This window comes from Polistes canadensis, unplaced genomic scaffold, assembly GCF_001313835.1.
Source record: "Polistes canadensis isolate GaletaPanama2010 unplaced genomic scaffold, ASM131383v1 scaffold_67, whole genome shotgun sequence".
In the NCBI taxonomy this organism is placed as follows: domain Eukaryota; kingdom Metazoa; phylum Arthropoda; class Insecta; order Hymenoptera; family Vespidae; genus Polistes; species Polistes canadensis.
The window spans coordinates 433,235-440,427 of NW_014569614.1; the positions used below are offsets into that span (position 1 = coordinate 433,235).

Here is a 7,193-nt window from a genome sequence, read left to right on the forward strand (position 1 = left end):
TTTCTCTCCCTGTTCCTCATTGGTTCGTTCTCTTTCCAACTTATCCCTTTTACTCATTTTCTTCTTCTTCTTCTACCCTCTCTCTCGCAAAATGTTTCAGTCATTCCTTCTCCGTTTCTTTCATTAATTTTCTGTTTCTCTCTCTCTCTCATCGTCTCTCATTGGTTCGGTCTCTTTTCAACTAATCCCTCTTGCTCATTTTCTTCTTCTCTTTCTCTCTCTTGCAAAATGTTTCAGTCATTCCTACTCTTTCTCTTCGTCTCTCATTGGTTCGATCTCTTTCCAACTTATCCCTCTCGTTCACATTTTCTTCTTCTTCTTCTCTCCTATCCTCTCTGTATATAATATATATGTGAATATACGTGTATATGTATGTGTTATTCCCACTCGACCACTTTGCCATTCCACTTCCCGAGAGTCCGGTGCGCGCACGCGCGACTCTTCCCAGACGCACGCTTCGAAAGTACGGTGTTACGCGGCGAAGAGGACCGATGTCAGTTTCGTGCCTCCACGAGTCCGAAGTGGAGAATAAACGAGCAACCAAGAAAAGAGAGAGAGAGAAACAAGAGGAAGAAGAAGTAGTAGAAGTAGTAGAAGTAGTAAAAGAAGAAGAAGAAGAAGAAGAGGAACGCGTTCACCGAAATGTCGTCTCATCCTCGCGAGTACTCATTTATTACCCACGTTATTCTATCACTTGTCGTCGAAAATCATCTTAGTCGTTGTTACTCGTCGATACTTCAAAGCCGATAAAATAAATCATTTTCATCCGAAGAGAGAAGACAATTTTTTAAGTAAAAACTCGCCCGCGAGATTTATCGATCATCGAAGAAACGTTTCTCTTTCTCTCTTTCTTCCTCTTACTCTTTTTCTTTCTTTTCCTTTTTTTTACTATTCTATAGAGTACTCTATTCGTTGCTTATGCATTTATTTATCTTTTGAAAGATATCATTGGTTCAGATCTATACGCACTGGTGGATCTTTGCGAAATTGTGCCTCCTGTTTAACGCGGGTGTTTTGTATTCTTTATTCAATTCACTGTATTTTGATTTTATCCATCCTTCCCCCTTCTTACTCTTCTTCTTCTTCTTTTATTCTTTATTTTTCTTCTCGTCAAAGAAGAAAATGACGGAAGTGCGTAATAAAAAGGAAATGTATGTAAATGTTAATCGCGGTGTTTCGTACTCGCGAGTTATTTATCGTGTATTTCTACGGGTGGACAAGTTTTAGGATCACTCGGTGAATTATTCTAACAATAAGTGATAAGGAAACGAAACGATTTCTTCGCCCCGCCCCCCCCACCACCCCGAAACGAGGTATTTATTTATCATTTATAATTCTTTCTGTCTAAATCTTTTTCTCTCTCTTTCTCTCACTTTTTTTCTCACTGTTTTTATGTTTAATCAATCGTTCTTTCGAAAGATCACAATCCAATGCGTCTATAACACGTTTGTTGTTGTTTCCTTTTTTGTTGTTTTTTTTTTATTTCCTTCCCCCCACCCCTCCTTTTTATTTCTTTCTTTTCTTCGATCGAGAGCGCATTGTCCGATAAAGAAATAAATCATTTGTTGGTATGCGGAGAGAACTGACAATCAGAATCACCGATGACGTTCGGCGAATGGCACTTTCGCACCTAACTGTAAATTATATAGATATCTATATGTGCATTTTATTTACATATACATATATATATATATATATATATTCAACAATATATGATATATAAATATTGTTAAGAGTTATGTCTATTATATGAGCAGATTTTATTATCGTTGGGAAAAAAGAAAAAGAAAAAAAAAATTGACATTCATGATACTTCACCGACTATAAAACGCAACGCCTAGAAAATATTAGCATTTTAATCGACTCGTTCAGATCATTTTCATCGAACTTTACACCTCGTTTATTGTTTACCACGAAGTAAATTTAAAAAGACTATGGATTATTCTTCTATTTCGACGCTTGTAATATATATATATATATATATATTATAAAAAAAAATTATCTGAATATTAAATAACAAGAAATGAATATTTGCACTTTCAACGAGAGGTATTCCCTCGTTTGGTTCATCGACCCAACGATATTCGATTTAAATCGCGTGTTACATGCGATCCCGCGCATTTTATTCGATCGTATTTGACGTACGAGAGAGACCCTTTCGGTTTGTTGATCGATTCATCGATCGATCGATCGATCCTCGGTCAATAATATCGATTCCAATTAATAAACTTGCGTATATTAAGTGAAGGGAATTGTTATGTATATATTCGATAAAAAACAAAAAAAAAAAAAGAAAATTATATTAACACCGGTATGTTAAATTATGGTTACATTTATTTAATATAATTATTACATTTGATTATATTAATTTATGTTAATCAGAAAACAAACAGAAAAAGTTATATTTACAACTGTGTATAGAATATTATCGATTTAATTCACTCTTCATCATAGAATAATTTTATAAACGATTACATATTCATTTACATATGTTTGTCAATGTAAATACGTGACAAATAAAACGAATCAATCGGTGTAACACCTGTTAATTACTGTTATTATTTAAACGATACGGACAAAAAAAAAATACAATCGGTTAGATCAATGTGATAATTAAATTTCGCGTTTAATTAACTCGAAATAGTTTAACGAATTTCTTCTTCGAAAGAAAGAAAGAAAGAAAGAAAAAATTGGTTATACGATAACCGGACCGATCTTCTTTCTCTCTCTCTCTCTCATCTAATCGTTTTATTATACTGGCAGACAACGGGGATTAAAAAGAACTCGTAAGGTCGAATTCTGACTCGTTCGGTGAACCTCTGACTGACTCACACCGGCAGATGCATTCTTATGCGATGCGAAACGATCGAAAGTATTATTCTTTGCTCTTAAATCGGAGATAAGGCGAGCTCGTCGTCTGGTCTCTCTCTCTCTCTCTCTTACACACACACACACATACTTCATATGAAACATCCTCGTCTTCGTCCATTAAAATTTCAAGCTGGAGGATGTAATTTGGTCGAGGAAAACAAAACTCCCGGCCGGGGACTTCAAATTCGCTTGGTCAAGTCGTCTTCTATCCTTTTCTCTTTCGTTTTAACAGGTCACTCAGAAAAAGATGGAAAAAAATATGAAAAAGAGAGAGAAATACACACACGCATACATACACACACACACACACATATTACTTACTTACGTACGAGATTGTCGTAGAAATTTCGCCCACACACGTGCCACTTTTTTCTCTTCTCTCCTCTTCACTCCTCTTCTTCTGTCCTCTTCTACGCACGTTCTCCTCTCCTTTCCTCTCTTCTCTTCTCTTCATCCTGGAAACCTTAGAAAATTGCTAACGCGCGAAAAATTCAAGGAGCAGCGGCATTGTCATGCGAATAACGAGAACGCGAACGCGAACGTGGTCGGAGAACGCGTATAAAGAAAAACTCATTGGAAAAATTCCGCGCATCAATAAGCGCGAGAGCACGATAATATAATAATATTGCGATAGATAAATAAACTATCGATAGATATATACGATCGTTTTCAATCGGAATTAAAACGATCGGAGAATATGTCTTGTCTTGGGCATTTTTTTTTCTTTTCTTTTCTTTTTCTTTTTAAAAGAGAAAGATAGAAGGTGATAGATAGAATGTGTGTGTGTGTGTGACAGAGACAAATTATTGGATTGGTCAACTAGCAATGTGTAGGAATGTTTATTAGTTTGTATAGAAATTTTAATAAGACTTTAAATAAGATTTTTTCTTTTTTTTTTAAAATGCGTTTACTATTTTATATCTAAATGAATGACAGTAGTTTTTTCCTCAACCCCCACTCGCCCCACCCCCGCTCCCCATTAATTTATAGAACTGTAATAGTACTCATTTGATAATCGTATATCAAAATACGATTTAATTTATCCGATTTCTACGCGCGTATGCATATTTATTAATTAGTATAAATATAATAATTTCTTATATGTTTCTTTTTTTTTTTTTGCCCGAATGCGTATCTGGAAATGTTTTCTAACAGATAATCAGAGAAATTGACGGCATATAGAAACTACGTGGAAAATCATAAAAATTAAACCAGTCGAACATTTAATTATTTAATATTGAAAGTTTTTGCTTGTGTAAAACGTATATATATATATACGCGTATAGATTAATAGTTGTTAAATGTTTTTCCATTTTTAGTTAAATTAACATAAATGACTCGGATTAACGATGGAATCGTATAAGTAGATTCGATAAAGATCAAAACGCATGGTCGATAATGGCATTGCATTAGATTACTTTATAATGTGTACGATTGCTTAAGTACCATTTATGTTGTCTCCCGGTTGATAATTGCTATCGTACGAGCTACGATTACAGTTAAGGGAGATGGAAAGAGGGTGAGGAGGAGAAGGAGGAGGAAGAGAAGAAAGGGAAGGGGATATTTAAGAATACCAATATAGGATACCTAATTCATTATTACAAGTTTTGCATTTGTGGTGTACTGTGTTTAGTGTATCGGAACTCTCTCAAACAGGCGCGTGCCGATTTTCTATCAAAGTATGTATATAAAAAAAAAAAGAAAAGAAGAAGGAAAAAAAAACGAAGAAACCAGAAAGAAAAAACAAATCGTACCGTTAATCGTTAGAATTACAACGTACGTCGACTAATCTTTTAACGAGGGGGGAGGAGAGGGAATATTCGATTATTACCTTCCATCTATTAAATGAATTATTCTCGTCTTTCTAGAAGAGTTTAATCTTTTCCTGTTTCTCTTTCTATACTTTTCATTAATTCGTTTTTTTTTCTTTTTCCTGGAATCTAAGTTTTTCTTTTCTTTCGTTTTATATGGTTTTTTTGCTGTTGTGTTGTGTTGTGTTGTTAGTTATTACGTAGGATATTTACATTTTTCTTTGGTTTTTGTTTAATTAAATTTTCTTTTTGTCCTGTTGGTACCTTATTTGATATTGTTATCGATTATAAGGTGGTGATTTCTATGTTAAAATATTTATTATATGTATACATATATGTATGATATATGGCTTGATTGATCGATCGATCGGTATAGGATCGGTTATTGGAAAATATTCTTGTCAGTACTCATGTTAGATAACCATAGAGTGTCGTCTTCTTACCACACGCAAATAACAACACGCATATATATATGTGTGTGTGCATGTTGAAAATACGCAAAGAAGTCTCTGAGGAACGCGCGAATCGCGGAGAATTCGTCTTAAATTCAAACCGTGCAATGCTTCTTCTTCAGAGAAGGAAGAGAAGAAGAAAGAGGAGGAGGTGGAGGTAGAGGAGGAGGAGGAGGAGGAGGAAAAAGAGAGGAGCCAACGATCTCGACTTTCACAAAATGGTTTGTTTCACTGGCGTAGGGAAAACGTTTCTTCCTGACGAGATCTTCCATACCTTCTCTCTCTTTCTCTCTCTCTCTCTCTTCCTCAAATTCTTTCTCTGACAAATTCTTTCTTTTATCTAACCATTTACCTCACAAATTCTTTCCTTATCTGAATTATTATCTTTACCCTTATTCCATTTTTAGTCCTACTCCTATCTTTTCCTTTTTAATTTTCCTCTCTTTTTTTGTTCTCTCACTGTTTCATTTTTTCATTAACTTTTCTTCCCCCATTCCTCTTACCTTCTTTCTTTCACCATAAATTTACCATTACTTTTTTCACTCTCTCTCTCTCTCTTTCTTTTTTCCTTCTTTTTATTATTTATTTTTCTTCCATTTAAACTTATTTTCCCATTTCTCTCCTCTTTTCTTTCTCTCCTAACGTTTAACATTTTAGATACGGCTGAATTCTGCGTGTGGCTATTTCCCTGGACGGCAGGGTCCGACGTGAACAACGTATAATTGATATAACACTGCAAAGCGTGGCGGGCAATTCCGTTCTGTGCACGAGAACATTCAAATGAAGTATTTGATGATTAAGTCATAATTTTTTAAAAATATATATATTTCACATACTTTAACTATAACATTCAACTTTAATAACTAATAATATAATTAAGTATGATAGATTTTGAAACATGGTACAATACATAAACCTACGTMACAATTTTCACATTGATAACGAGATCTTCGCCTTGTATCGTTTTTGGAACACACTATACAATTTCGTAAAGTTTTTCTAGAAAACCACGAAAAGCCACTATAGTGGCGCGTCGTTCAGAGAGATGACATACACGAAAGCCACTATAGTGGCGCGTCGTCCTGAAAAATGATATCCGCGAAAGCCACTATAGTGGCGCGTAGTATATAAAAGGTTAATCTAATTCCACTCGTTTATTCCCCCATTTTCTTGTTTTCTTTAATTTATTTTTCTCCACCCATCATTTCTTTCCATTTCTTCTCGTCTTTCTTTCACTCATAAAAGCTTATTCTTGGTTTTTTTTCTTTTCCCCCACTCATTAATTTCTTCTCTCTCTCTCTTTCTCTCTCTGACTATACTCTCTTATGGACACGTGCTCGTGTTTATGAGTTTCTTTTCCCTTCTTCTTCCTCCTCCTCCTCCTCTTCCTCTTCCTTCGTCGTCACCTAACTACGTCAGTAAGACCATGACTCTCACATCAGTATTGCGCTCGCGCGCATTATGGATAAAAAAGCACACAAACAGCAAGTGTGTATATATATGTACCAATACCAATAGCAACAGCAACATTAACAGTAACAACACAACAGAAACAGCAACTACACACACAACAGGACACGCTTCACCGGCCCTTCCCCCCCTTTTCTTCTTTGCCCCCTTTTTATTCTTTCTTTCCTTCTTTTTCTTCCTTTTTCTCCTCTTCTTTATCCTCTTTTGCACTGCGCTAAAACACTGATCTCCACGCTCCACCTTCCACGAGGATCGTTTTATTTCGCCGTGGATCGTGTTTGTGCGCACTCCTCATTTGCGCAAATACCTATATACATTAATCTTTATATATGTTACCGTCAAAGCCGGAAATCAGTCATTGCTAGTAATTCCTTGACATTACTATGAATGCAAAGAGCCTTCAGACGAAGTCAGAAATTAAAAAATTTTTCCAGTTTGTCCTAGGCATCGAACATAATACTTTGATATTCTATAGAATATCAAATTACCATTTAAACAACGTTGAAAAGAATACATTCTCGGGCACAGACACATACAGCCATACGCAACACATACACAATATTTTTTATACTAAAAGTGAATAGATTTT

General features: G+C 35.1%; 1 protein-coding gene across 2 annotated transcripts in view; it reads left to right on the forward strand.

Annotated features, from left to right (window-relative positions):
- The first annotated feature begins 410 nt into the window (after nt 1–410).
- The window catches only part of LOC106786178 (BMP-binding endothelial regulator protein), a 16,921-nt gene continuing 10,138 nt past the window's right edge, over nt 411–7,193 (forward strand). Inside the window, exons 1-2 of one of the 2 annotated variants that reach the window (XM_014747288.1) lie at nt 411–662; nt 1,117–1,313. The gene's annotated coding sequence lies outside the window, so the exon portion shown is untranslated. The remainder of the gene's footprint in view (nt 663–1,116; nt 1,314–7,193) is intronic. The other variant, XM_014747289.1, reaches the window with a different exon arrangement.